Source organism: Tyto alba, unplaced genomic scaffold (genome assembly GCF_018691265.1).
Source record: "Tyto alba isolate M040663 unplaced genomic scaffold, T.alba_DEE_v4.0 Super-Scaffold_2, whole genome shotgun sequence".
Classification (NCBI taxonomy): domain Eukaryota; kingdom Metazoa; phylum Chordata; class Aves; order Strigiformes; family Tytonidae; genus Tyto; species Tyto alba.
Window position 1 is genome coordinate 43861446 of NW_024881282.1, and position 15616 is coordinate 43877061.

The following is a 15616-nucleotide window of genomic DNA, read 5'->3' on the forward strand; positions in this document are numbered from 1 at the left end:
ACCACCATTTAAAGGGAAAGTTCATTTGCATACTATATGTCTGCACTTGTCTCAGAAGGCTTTTTAATATACTACTATATGTTTTAAGGACAGATAAATAACTCATTATTTTTACAAAGAATTAATAGAATGGAACTGAGTGAATGTACTGAAAGAAATCTTTGAAAATAATTGAAAAAATCAGAGATAATAATTCATAGAATGATGATAGATAATAATAGAATAACCCCAAATTACTCAGAATAATTGAATGTCTTTTTAGGAATTAGGGTATTGTACAAAGAACCTCTGGTGAAAATCTGTACAATAGAGGAAGTACTTTCTCTATAGGGATCGGTTAGCTTTTTCATTAAATCAAGAGAAGAAAAAACAACTTGATGCAAATTAATACACTGTAGAATAAGGATTTTGTTAAACACAGAGAACACTGGGGATTCCTCAGCCTCAGATTTAATGATGTGATGTTGTTTGTCTTAGCATATATTTTTCAACATATTCTTTTTTTTCCTTGCTTCTGACGGCAAATGTTTCAGAAACAGGAGCTGGTTTCTTGTCTTTTTTCTCCACAATTATTTGTTCTGTCAGGCAGAAATTATTTATAGATAAACAGCTGAGTCTTTGGTTATGGTTAAGGAATGTTTAGACACAGTCACAGGTACAGAGAAAGAGGAAAACTCACTTTTGCAAGTGTTCTGTTCTCAAAACTGTGTCTGAGTTGTTCGGGCCTGTTTAAAAAAAGCTGCTTTAAATTACTCAAGCTACATATGTCCTCCAGGGCTGAAACAGCACCTGGCAACCAGCTTTGTGCTGGGAAATGCTGCCTGTATTCCCTTTACATTGGTCACCCCTTTTACCTTGGCAACAATAAGTGTAATATGAAGATCAGTTCAATCATTAGAGAATTTAGTTATGCTGGCTTCCCATTAGGGCTGTCAGCTAGAAGTGAACAGTATATGCATAACCCGTGCTCATCCCACAGAGTCAGTGAGATGACTTCTATGTCCGTAACGCACCATTGTGCCAATTCCCTGCACAGTGTCTTCTTATGGGAAAGTTCTTCAAAATAAATTGTCAGAATTTCTCAAAAGGAAAGCATTACTGTTGTCAAGTAGCTGTCTAAAAAGACAAAACAAGACCATAAGGAGTGAATAATGAACGCTCATCATTGGCATATGTGAAATTCAAGTTCATGTTTGAAACTATTTCTGCATTACTAATCAGCTAATAACATAATGTCTTCCAAGTACGTGTATTAATAAAGACCCTGGGGAGGTAAACAAAATAAATTATGCCTTTTCTTTTGCCCAAGAGAGGCAGTTTTACAGCAGAACATTTGCAATTCTTTTGCGCTACAGTAAGAGAGGGAGAAGATCCTGAGTAACTGTGTTTTGCATCCTCAGTCTATCTGCTCTTACAATTTGGCATCTGTATTCTTCAGCAACACAAACATCACAAGCACTTAAATAGAGAGCAATTGAGGTTGCTCATCACTGTATTACAACTGACAGAACTCTCTGGCATGTGCTAAACAAGAGGTCAAGCAGCATGATTCATAATGGTCCTTTATATTCCTCTTAACCTATGAATTTATGCAATCACAAGTTATTACTTATCCTGGAACCAGGATCATTTGTCATTTTTGGTACTAACAGAATAAACCACCCTAGAAAGATCCTATTCAAGTCTTGTTTGAAACATACTTAGCAAGAGAGCGTTTAACTTATAAAATGCAAAACTGAGACTATATTCTGTAAAATAAACTCCTTCTGCCAGAACTTCTGTAGCAGTTAATTGGAGTAGCTCTGCTGAATCAGTAAGACCGTGATGGGTTTTATCAGCTGGGATCTTCTTCCATGCTTACTTAGCATCTGATTATGTAGCCTTCCCTCAGGCACAGCTCCCATTTAAAAGGCTTATTTATTTTTTCTGACTTCATTTACTTAAGAGGTATAAAAACCATCCTTCCAGTAAGGGGTGATAGAAGGTTTCAAATAATTGTTATTAGGGAAATTCTTTATTCTCCTTAACACCATTGATTTTACAGATTGCCTTCATTAAATAGGTATTTTTAACAAAACAGCTTTTTCCAAATTTATTTATCGTATATTTTCATTCAGTTACGCTGAACATTTTCTCTGGGGTAGACACTCACCAGAGATGTAAACCACCAGTGCCAATCATTATAATGAATTTACTCCATACCTGTAGAGTTAATCCCTCTCTAGAAATATTCCACTTCATTTAAACTATGCCCACTGAAAACATGTATTTCAGCTCAAGGGCTCGGAGGTGTTATTTTTCACCCTCATATGTGGATCATTAGAAACCCTAATTCCAGTCTTTATGATACAAACACCCAACCCTTAGCATTTCAGCAGCAGCAATATTTTTGCAAAGATTCAATTTCAAGCTGTCTGGAGTCGTGTTGTCCAAGATGTGCCTAGAATAGACCAATAACTATTGCAAAAAAATGGATTAGCCAAAACTGACCAAGTCCCTAATGAATTAAACTATTTATGTTTTTTCTACTGTTAAAATACATTAACAACTTTAACAGTATATGCAATTGTGTGATTCAGTTTTTAGAGTCAGAAAATCATGGACTCAACTTCATTTAGGGGAGAGAGTGTTATAAAAAGTCAAGAATATCTCTGCCTGTGTTTTAGTTATTAGATTAGAATCTTTCAGGGAAAGTAATAGAAGCACTTGGATGCACTAGGATTTGATTTGCCTTTATCAGGACTATATTGGAAATAGGCTATTGCAGGTATCTGTCTTACATATTTGATGTTCAGTGGCAAATTTAATGGAAAGCAGGAAGTTATAAATGATTAGGGAAGAAATGGAGATAAAATCAAATTCCTTTTTACAGTACTGTATAAATCCATAGTTCCTGCCCTTTGAATAATGTATGCAGGATTGACCATCACATCTGAAGTTTATGTAATAAAATAGGAAAATGAATTCAAAAAGGAAAGTGAATCCAAAGAGTTACTGTCCATGTAGTATACATCTTCAGAGCATACAATCAACATCACTTTAATTCAGCATATCAAATTTACACATATGTAAAGGCCTATAATTAATTTATTTGTGACTAATTGTAGTCTAAAGGAATCTAACATTGTTTGTTTAGTTGTTATTTAATTTTTAATGCCTTATTCAAAACACTATAAATACATTACCTTAATACAATATTTTGCCTACTTTTGGTGGGAGAGTGTGTGGAAACAACCACAGATATTAACAAGAATGTGTATACCACTTTTAAGATTTTAAGAAGTCAGTGTCTGGCATGAGCTAAACATATAAGAATATGTTTTAAGTATATTCCAGTAATATATTTCTTGCTAATTTAATGATGGTAAATCATGAGAGTAATGGGCACAGATTGTTTATTCTGTCTAATTCTTTTATTTTAAGACTCTTAACAACAAAAAGAGTTAGGACAGTTTGGATAACAGGTCAGCATGTGCCACAAATCACTTCCATAAATAAGGGCATTTGATCTTTGCTTCATGTTCTGACTATTAAATGTAGCACACAATATATACATGGTGCTTTTCCTTTCCAGTTGGATCTAGAAGGTCTCAAACCCTGTAAAAATCTATCCCTGGAGTACCAAAATTTCCATTTCCTGATGCCTGTCCTCAAAGACAAGCCTGCAGCCTTACAGCAAGGCTTTATACTGGGCTCAGGGAAAGTCAAGCACCTAGAAATGGTGTCCAAAGACTTCAGCTGAGTTAACCGGTATCAAGTACTGGGGGTAAATATGTGCCTTCAGCCTTGTCTTGGAAACCATTCAGTCAAAAGTGGAAGTCGGTAGCACAGTGATTGCAGTGTTTGAGGTAATCAGAGATCAGTTTCTGGTTCCTGCTTTGACTTCCCTTACACTGAAATGTCTCTGAAGGTAGGTTTCTACAAGAAGTGCAAGTTATCCATTTCTATTCTAATATGAGGCATAATCATCCCCCACTCTGTGTGTCTCTTTCCCTCTCTTTGTTCTGGGCTTAATGTTTCTTCCATGTTTCCTTATAGTGGAGGTTTCAACAGGAACAGAGCTCAGAAGGTAAGGAGCAATTCATATTGGGATATCAGTCAGACTTTGATGTGAAATTTGCAGTCTGTTGAACTCTACAAAACCAAGGCATTTCTGGGCATGTACAGAAGCAGAACTTCAGGACCCTAAGGAATTTTCAGATAGAAATCTGTATCTTCTACAGAGCTAAAGTTCCTCCAGGGCTTGGTACCAGAAGAACAGGGATTTCCAAGATGGCAGTTTCATTTATGAGTATTTAAACTCTGTCCAAACCTTACACTTTAATTTGACTTAGTGAAAAAATGTTGAATCACATCCTCCATAGAGCAGAAGACCCATTCCACAGAGTTTGTTTTGGTATTAATTCTTCTCTTCTTTCTCTGACAAAGAAGAATAAAACATTTCTATAAAACATTTTACTGTGTTAATGTCTTTCTCAGCCAAATTATAATTCCAGAATTATTTGATTAACAATTATTGCTTTGATTTACTCATCCTCATACAGAACAATATAGTGCACCGTCCCAGACACCAATATGGTCCAGAATATCAGCAGTAATACAGTCAGTATGAATATCAGTGTGGTAAATGAGTTGATGCATGATTGTCAGTAGTGTGATGAAGAATTTGAGACATTCTTATAGACATTTCACCATTTTCACTGAAAGAGCATTTGAGTAAAAGGTGTATTTTCTTCCACTAAAGAGTCTTTTGTTAATGCAGGTATCAGAGAAATAGTAATTAAAAATCATACATTTGTCTTCATCTGTGGTCTTCTACATGTGTGCTTCTAAATTTATACATGTATATATTACGTATGGACACAATATATGTCAATATAGCTCAAGTGATCTTAACTATGTATATATGTGTGTGTGATGTTTTATAACATATCTGTATCTTTTCCTGTCTAGCTACTAATTTTTTCAGTTGATCCTTTTTGTAAGAACTGATCTTTATGGTGTGATTTACTGCGGACAAAACATTTAAGCAGACAGTAGATTTCCTTCTTTCCCTTCAGGGCAACTGCCCAGAGTGGCAGAACACACCTAATCACCCAAAGCACCATACCCACATACCCTTCTCTCCTTACTCTATTCAAATCAGAGCTATGTCCTGCTCTGCATTTTAAATTGTGCATTACAATGGCACATTACTATGAAGTAAGCCACTCAACACCTTATGAATGGAAGCAGAATTGCTTATTGGTGTTTGATATGGTCTACCTATTGTTTACCAAAGCAAGTACTGCCTTTAATTTTGGACCCAGGGGCCCAACACTTTGAATTTTGGGGGTCAACCACTGTAAAAATCAGTCAGTGCAGCATGCAGTACTTCTCAGGCATATTCTTAGACAGTTCTTTTTTTATTAAAGAAAACAAGCCTGTGTACTGTCATAAATACAGAATTTGTTCTGATTTTATGGTTGATCTTATAGATTTTACTTTTTGAAAATATTATTAAATTACTGTTGGGTTTTTGTGCTTGTAAATAAAAATCTTGACATTCACTTAAAATAAAGATCTTTCTACAGCACACACATTTAAAATCTGTGTTGATAAAGTCCATATCATGTTGATCATTGGTTTGACTTATATAAGTTTTGGGCAGCAATCCAAGTATGGTAAAGGCTTACAGTTTAATGTGTTTTATCATCCCAAGTTTTCTTTCAATTGCTGCTAAGAAGTCAAATATTAGTCAATCAGCAAACATAATAAAAATAGTTCTGAAAACAACCTTCAGTAAAAGCTGATATAGAAGCACTGAAGCATGAATAGCCATTTGCACATTAACTTAAACAGGCAGTTTAGAGAATGAGTTGCTCAGAAACCCTAGACAATAGCACCTAGAATTAGTACAAAGAAGAATCAAGCTGACATTATGGTTTGTTATATATTTCTGTATTATACTTCTAGAAGTATTTTTAATTTATCATGTTAATTTCTCCTCTTTTTTTTTTTTTTAATTTCACTGAAATATAGGATATGTCTTTTGTTTACATTATGTCTTTTACATGGTACTAATAAGTGAAGAATAAGACTAATTCTGAATGGTACTGAAAATATGACGCTGAAAGGTTGAAACTTTGTCATCATGTGGCTTTTTAAACAACAACAGATTTAGGCAACCAAATGGCAATAGGGAAATCTGGGAAAAATATACAGGATTATCACAAGATCACAAAAATCACAGAATGGTTGAGGTTGGCAGGGACCTCTTGAGATTGTCTTGTCCGACCCTCCTGGTCAAGATGGGCCACCTAGAGCAGACTGCCCATGACTATGAAAACTGACATGAGAAACTTTCCAATGGTAGGAGAGTATAGTTCTTACAGAATTTGCTCTGCAAATAATGCTCTACTGACAAAATTTCCTTGGATGTTTATTATATATTTTCCTTCCCAAAACTGTCTTCATAAGCATTACACTAATCAAGTGAACATAATCACATACGTAATTCATTCACGGATTTGATAGAATTAGTATGCTCTATTTTTCACCAATTAAACATAACATTTACTCTTGGGAAGAAACTTCACAGATTTTTTTTTTTTTTCAATTCTCTCTAATTCCAGACCGTGATGTTACCTTCAGCTGAGGACATGACATTATTTGAGCCAAATTGTCTTTGAGATGACCAGAAATATTAAGAAAATCTTATTGTATGGGACTACCATGGTCGTTTGATGTTCTCTCTGTAATGGAAGTATATGACAGGGACCTAGGATTTAAAAAATGTCTATTTTGCATATTAATTGTATATTAACATTATGCTATAAGATTAGCATATACAGAGATGTTTACTATATATTAAGACCTTTCTATTCTATTTTATAGATATAGCCCTAATCTACCTCAAAGTAAAACTAATTTGATTTTTTCCCTCTTGGATTCCATAGTAAGATAAAGCTGATGCAAGTCAGTGTCACATGGAAATAAAAAATAGAAAACAAATTTTTCACTATCTGTTATTTATCGAAAAATAAATCTTACTGCTTTGCTAAATCAACCATAAGCTTGCAAGAAATACATTTTTAATACTAATGTTATGTAGTATACTCCATTAACAGATGTTTTAAATACAGGCAGAAAAGTTAGCCCTGTTTTACCCCTTATTGTAACTAAGGTCTTGTATATGGTTAGTTATTGTGTCGCAACTGGGATGGGAGAGAAATAACCCCATAAAGATATTTAAATTTGATCTCTTGGAGCATGAGTGATGTGTTGACTGAATGAAAATATGAACTTTCATTATTACACCCTTCTGACAATTTTGTTAAGCTTTGTATATTTAAATGGGTGGTATTTATAGGAAATATGTTTACTGAAACTTGAGGCTTTGTCAGGCAATAAGCCATTCAAATTCAAAGTGGTCATGAACCATCATCGTACCAGAAGATGTTGCTTAGCAGCACTAGGAGGTCAACATATCAGAAAGCTGCAAGTATTGTGGAGGACATTTTGCCCAGCACTCTTATGTCAGGGAACCATGTTACATGATCACATCACAAACACACCAAGCTTCATCTTTAAAATCAGTTGTTTCCTCCTGCCTCATTCTACTAGACAATGTTCTAGGAAAGCTGTTCCAAAATCTCATTCCTCTTTTAATAATTTTGAGATTAAACATACCAATGTTACTTTTTTTTTTTCTCATAGAATGTGTTATACTTTAGTGAGGCCCTAATTCTTGTAGCCTTTAAGCATGTCTTGAATATTTATCTATAGAATATACATATTTATTTACTTATATTACATATATTTTGCGTATTTATATATAGATTATACATATATATTATACCTTCTAATCCTTTCTGTGTTGATAAACTTAGTAAAACAAGCTAACTTAGTTTCTTATAAATATATTCTTCTTTGCTTTGACCACTTCAGTGGCTCTTTCCTGTTCTGGTTCCATTTCAAATTCATATTCCCTATAGTGTGTACAGTATGCCAAATCAACTCTCATCTGTGACTTTTACAACATACACTTCTCTGTTTCTACCCTGTATCTAACTGAGAATTTTCAAGTGTCCTTTCCTTTGCCTCTTTCAACTGAAGATCAACCTGGTTTTAAAATAAGTCTTACTAGTCTATCCTTAAATGACTTGATATATTACACTGAAGCAGTTCATCTTATTTTTCATAGGTTTCAAGACTATTAATTACACATGAATTAATCTGCTGTCCAGTACTCAACCCCCCTAATTTTTCTGCTAAGCAATAATGCTAAATAATGCTAATATGAGAGAAATCTGAATTAAAAAAAAAAGAATATAATATATTCTAAAATAACCACTCTGCAAGTCAACAGCTCTCTTGTATAGACTGAGCACAGGTGGGTCTGAGAAAATAAGTAAAGAAGTGATGCATCAAACAACAATTATCAAAATGATTTTTCAGTGTATATAGTATATGTAAAAAATACTTTTCATCTTTAATTTTATCTTCAATGTCATAACGATAGAAGTATATTAATATTGGAGGGAAATTGGGATGTTCCCCAATCTGTGAGGGACAATAAGAAAAAAATTCAGCTCACACTGCAATACCTCCTGATACAACTCAGCATGAATACAAGATTTTTATCACCTTCAGAGGAAAGGGAATGTTGTTTGAAGCACTTACCCTTCAGCTACCACTAAACAGAAAGGAATAAAAGGAAGAAAAGAATTTAAAAACCTTTGAATACTACAAATACACACCAACTGTTTCATTTCCTGTTCCTCTTTCTATCAGCAGCTGTTCTGAACCAAACTTTAGTCCAAACTGCATTGTCAAAAAATATTTCTGAAAAGACAAAGACTGCACTATTAGAGTTTAATAAAAGAAGAAAAAGCAGTATCTCTTCTTTATAGCCCGAGTTCAGCCACCTAGAAGCCTCAGCATGATGGGTGGCAGATTAGAAGCTCAGTGGACTTCTACAAGCCAGAGCTGCAGTAATTGCCCAACATAATCTTCTGAAGTAATTTTAAAGGTAAGAACAAATGTTCCAGTCTACACCTGTCTCGGTCTATGAGTGAGGCAACAAAACCTCAAGGTCACTGTTGATTGATGATGGGAACTGTGTTGGCTAATCAAAGCTTGATGATAGGAATTATAAATAAACAAAAATAATATTGTGTGCACCACATCCTCTAGTCCTTGGGATGACAACAAAGTGAAAAAGAAATGACAATGATCTAGAATATTATTTTTAATTCTGTAGTTACTGAAAAGAAAGAGCTTTTTTTTTGCATTATGCCACCTTATCCCCTTCTAAATGATTGTTAGCTGTTGACTCATGTCTGATTCAGATATAGAGTAATATTCTCAGTGGGTGGTGCACTGGCTTAGGAAATTTTTGCATTGTTATGGCTTGTCAAGCTTGTATTTTCATGAAAATCTTGATCAAGTTTATTAAAAGAAAAAATATGGTTTCATAATTATAACTTGAAATAACAAACTCAGCAAAAATTTAAGAAAACAGAAGATGTGCTCATTTATAGGAAGTAGCCAGTGTAAAAGTGACCCCTCATATGACAGCTTTCTCCAGCATATCTGGAGATCCTTTTGCCAGTCCACCTAATCATGGATTCAAAAATAAAAGTTTACTCTTTGAGTAATTGGTGTCATTTAGACACTGTGACATGGCAGAACATTGGGCAGATGCACAGTGGAAACCTTCTCCTCAGTAGCTGGGCTGTTGTTGGAGATTTATTTATTTATTTATTTATAATGAAATTCATATAACACCAGTGAATACAGTTCACATTTGTACTCAATATATATTTCTGATATGTGTCAATGTTAACATTTAAACATATTATTGCTATTATTGAAAAAAAAATCAGCATTTATACTTTTACAATCCATTACTTCATCTCTTGAGTTCTGGGTTTCTTCCCTGCCTTCCTGATTCCTCATGTCATTTATGTTCAAAGATAAAAATTTAAAAATAAAGAGTGTCCACTGATCTTTCAATTGAAAGTTACAACTCTAAGGAGATGTGCATGGCAATATTTTCTTTCCTTATAATATCACCTTGCAGACTATCGTGGTTGGACTGGCACAAAAAAACATATGACAGCTCTTTATCATAGCAGAGGGACTGATGAGGTATGTCTTCAAGCCTCTCGTCATACAGAGTTTAGATAACATGAGACAGTTGAAACAGAATTAAAATTAAGTTTCACCAAGTTAATGTTTTGGTCCTTTATAAGGAAAGAGGTAACACACCATACTACAAGATGAAGTTGTTAGGAAATTATCCATAATATATTTAGTGATACAAAACCACACAATAATTACAAACTAACAATTCAAAAATTTGAACAAAATAATGTCTGCACACATTCTGTATTGATACAATCCATTGGTTATACCTCTTCCATCATTTTGTTTGGAAATTAGTTTATGTATTTTTTAACCTGAATTTGAACATGGAATTAGTTGTACAGATTGGGAAAACTACATGAATTACTAAAATTAAATTTCCTGTTCCTCTTTAAATTGATTCTGTAGGAGAAAAACTTAAGTCTTACAAGAAAAAAAAAATATCTAAAAATCTAGAAAGACATGAAACTGTATTATTCAAAATCATAGAATGGGAGAGGAAAAGTGTAGAAATATGTTGTATTTTATATACATTTGTGTAAATGAAGGTGAAGGAAATGCTTAAACTTTTTTTCATCTATATTTAATCTATACCTGTCTAGGATCCAAAGACTATAAAGACACTTGTATACAGAAGGCTGAAAATACAATGAGTATGCTATATTACAAATGTCTTGTGGTCTTATTCTCAAAAGAAATGCACTGAAAGTAAATGGGATTTTTCTTGGCTTTTTCTCATGGTATGTAATCATGAAAGTAATTATTCCCAATATATTACTTATCTGTACTAATCACTCTTGATCTTAAATATCAATGATCCAAATGAAAAGATAATGGGTTTAAAAAACCCAATTATCTAGAAAGCTTACTCAAGATAAATGAATTGGAATTGAAGAATTTATCCTTTGTACATGAACAAACTTTTTAAAGCATTATCTGAAAGAACATATTCTTACAATGATTTGATATTCAGTGGGGCATAAATGTGCAGAAAAAGGATAACATTCTCTTCAATCCTAAAGCATAGTATTTTCCAGAGATAGGATAGTTAATGCCAAGAATTTCTGTATACAGTATTGTTTTCACTATGATCTTGTAGATTAAAATGAATAATCTCTTTTTAAACAAATGTTACAGAAAATAAAGGCATTTTGTAAAAAAAAGGAGGAGGGGGAATCTTCTTTCATTGGCAGATATGATTCTTTAATCTGTTGATTAAGCTCCTGTTTGGAACGTGCATGTCTTGTAGTCTCCACGGGGATCCAGATTGTTGCGTATTATGTACAGTGCCTAACCACAGAATTAACCTAATTCTAGTGTATATTGTGCACTTTGGAAGTTATTAAAGCAGGTTGCTATGGTAATAGCTGTTGTTCTAACAATCTGAGGTAGGAACAATCGTTCCCTGTTTATTTGTGCACTGTGACAGAGTTGCAATTGCCAGAAATTCAGCCAGCCTTATGATTTTTGACAGGACTCCTGGGAAGGACGAGAAGTACAACTTCGCAGGTGTGGGACTGAAACACATACAGAGGCCAAGTGATCTGGTGGTCTCGCAGAAGGACTGACGGACTGAGGAATTACTGCAAGCTTTCTAAACCAAAACATAAGCATCCAACAAATTGCATTATCCTTTCTCTCATTTAAAGTTTGTGTGTGTAAATTCATCATGTTCAGTTTAAGGACAAGTTGAAATGCTTTCAAGTTTTTTGCTCTGCTGGTGTCTAAAAGCAAAACATGCAAACAAGCAAACAATCAAACAAACCCCCCAAACCTCACTGTAGTGGTTATAGGTACCCTAGTAAACTAATCAGGGCCAGGGAACAGGTTTGAACACTTGCACACAAGTAGCTGTTTGTGTTAGCAGCACTGACTTACAATAAACTGCTAACATAGTGCAGCCAACCAGCTGTTGTTTGACTGCACAGTTCCTGGCATTGTTTGGCCCGGGGCCACAAATGCTCTCCCAGGAAATGCCTGATCATGTTATTGAGCCTATCAAGAAGCAGAGAGGACAGTCCATCCCAGAAGACAACACAAGAGTCCACTCTGTTTTGGAGAGTTTTGCCATTTGAATACAAGTTCAGCCATTGCATTTGGACTCTGGACCACAGAACAGACTCTGGACTGTTTTATTCATTAATGCAAACACAGACATTTGAACAGGAACTCTGAATTTCAAAGGATATTTCTATTCAAGAACTGAAATACATTTTCAGAAGCTTAACTTCCAACATTCAAATATGACAATTTTGTTATTTGTGCCTCATCCACATAAAGATGCACACATCACCAGTGTAAGGAAATTAAGGCAGTTCCAAAAAGGCTGTGATGTAAATAAAAAAACCCTGTTGTAAAGAAATTTTTTGTTGGGAAAGGAAACAAAGAGAATGTTGCATGGCAAATCTTTCCTCCTTCCAGACAGGTTACCTGCTGTGTTCCAAGACAGGTCTTTGGGCTAATCTTCCTGAATATGCTAGAGTACCAGTGTTTGTGCTTTGTTCGGATTTTAAATAGTCATTTTGGGCACCTTTGGTTCAGAAGCTCTAAAGAAGAGGCATTTAAAGAATCCTACTTACATGGTGTTCACCAAAGATCTATTGAAAATCTGACACATTTAACATGCCACTAAATTTGGACATGCAAAGCTTCAGAATTTTTGACTGCAATATAAAACAATGTATATGGGAAATCTGCTTTCATTTGTCATCTTACTTAATTTTTCTTCCTTTTTTTTTTTTTTTTCCCTTGTGCCTGTTTATCTTTGTGTATAAGAGGAAACTATGTCCAGAAACAGGTTTAGATAATATTACATTTGAAAAATTAACCAAAATGAAAGGGAGAAAATACCTCAAATAAAGTCTCATGAGAATGTTTGGCCTCTTTGTTGAGATGCAGAACTATGTATTGACATTATGAACTTCATAAATATAGAATTTAATCATGTGAACATCCCTCCCAAGTCCAAAGTACCCACACCCATTCAAACTCTTTAATGTAATTATGAAGCAGTATATACAAAAAATCCCTGAACATTTGAAGATTTCAAGTATCTTGTAGGCACAGGGATAGTTTAGACTCCTTCTGTCCCGAAACTCTGCATGAAATTGAGCTATAAATTAGGAAAGGGAAAGACATCTGGATATATTTAAAAGAAAACTTCTTGACAATGATATTGATTAAAATGTAAAACAGTCTGACTATATAACATGACTGTTCAGATATCATGGTTAAAACTAGATCATACAAAAGCAGAATATGGAACGATCCTGACAATTTCAAAACAGTATATGAAAACAGGTCTTACAATTCCCCTTCCTGAGATTCTTGGAATATTTTTCATCTTCTGAACATTGGATTTATTTTTCTCAATTAAGAATTTTTAATGAAAATAAAGATAAAATAATAAAAGGCTACTAGGTACCCTTCACGGATTTCCAAACAGAGCTAGATTTTGTAGCGATATGTTATTTTATTCTATTTGAATGTTTTTAGAACTGATCAGATAGTGGATTTCACAAAATCCTTCAAAGCTCTAACTCTGACTGTAGTTCTACCAGTGTTGTCTATCAACAAGATCTTTAAAACCTGGAAATAAGACCCAAAATTCAAACATTGCTATGCTTTTTCTTCCCACCCCCCCCCCATTGTTGTAAAATAAAAAATAAGAGCTTAAAAATGCCGTAGACCCTAGTAACTCCAAAAGCAGCACTGTTTATCAACAGGATGATATGTGTGTTATTCATATGTAAAGAGACATCTTCTAAAGTCTTTCTTGCTCAGACTGTGTCCTTGAAGAATTTTATAATAGTAAAAAGAGGACTCTGAAATATTAACTCTGCTTTTCAGTGAATAAGACCTTGCTATTCCTTCTACCTTACAAGAACAGAAATGTTTAAAGTTCAGAATTAAGGTGACTGACTTGTTTATATAATGGATTTGTCATTATAATAAAAGCCTCTGACTCCTAAGGTTAATTTTCTTTAGCCAATCTTATTAAGGGCAATATAAAGGTAATACTTGTCTGACTGATGTCGAGTTCAGGAAAGAAAAATATTGACTTGTGGGATCAATAGAGTGGTTTAGGACCACAGGTGGTTTGCAGTGGCAGCACCTTTTTTCTGGGCCTAGGCAAGAATAATGTGGCAGAGTTCATCAGTTGCCTGACACTCTCAGAAAACCTCCAGCTCAACAACCTCCTCCTGTTACATTGCTAGAAAAAGCAATGTGATGTGTTGGTGATCCTCTGAAACCGAAAGGGATGCGGGGAGGGAGGTCCACATCCCACAGCTGCTGGCTCCATACCAGCACTGGTGTTCGGATAAGGCTGCAGAACCATGTTATGTCATTCTTGCCTATGCAAGTGATTCCTCCTGATCAACATGGTCACATACATGCCAGAAGCCAGATGGATTAGTGAAGAGATTCTATTTTGCTGTTTCTCACTGCAGTAATGGTCTGGTTAAGTCACAAATAAATTTATAATTAAACGAGAGTCTGCGGCTTAAACCATTTTCTCTTTTCAAACAGATCTGTGAGACCAGAGGCAACAGAAGAACATTGTTTATTAATAACTATGTATATTCATATGTCCTACTAGAATCTAGAGCAAATGAGTAGTTATTCATTTTCTTTCTTACCCTGATCATCTGGTTGAAGAACTTTAGATCCATTTATATTTTAAGTTTCTGTGGAATAAGGGGCCATTTGGGGATGAGAGGGCAAGGAATGGAGATTTAGGTTTTTAATTTAACTTTCATGGTTTTCTGAAGATAATGCTCACCAAATTAATTTTAGCTCTGGTTCAAAAGGAACAACTGGTTCTGGTAAAATCCATGTAAGACTGGATTGAACACTGGACTGTTTATGAGAATTTAGATTTACTCTAGATAAAAAGGAGGAAAAGAGGGAAAGAAGAGAGAAGACCTATACAATACAGTAAATTTTATATACTACATTAAGACTAGTTAAAGGTGCAGGTTTACAAGAAAATCTAGATTTTATATGTTACTGTGTCAAAAATGAGGGAAATTTCTGTTTGGGGTGAAATTTCATGGTGTTTGGAAAGGCTGCCTTACACATAGACTCTATATATTTGATGGTTTCTTCTTCCTTTAAATTCTTTTCAATTCCCTAATTTTCCACAGTAACTACATAACACAGAAGTGTATTTTGACCATTATTTTAATTTAATCTACTGTATATAGAGCAAATAAGTTCTGCTTTCAGTGTGTAAGCCTGTTTTTGTGAAGGATGAAGAGTCAGAGAATGAGTTTGTAAGTTTTATGGAGTCTTATATGCATCACCTTGAAAGTGTGATCTTGAAATCAATAAATTACAAAGAAGTTTTGGGGTTTTGTTATTGTTTTTTTGTTTTTGTTTTTGTTTTTTTTTTAAGTTTATTACCATCAGCAAACTTGCCTACTTAATGTGGAGCACAGTACTGGAAAGAACTTCACTCTTTTGATCATTTTCTTCTGTAAAT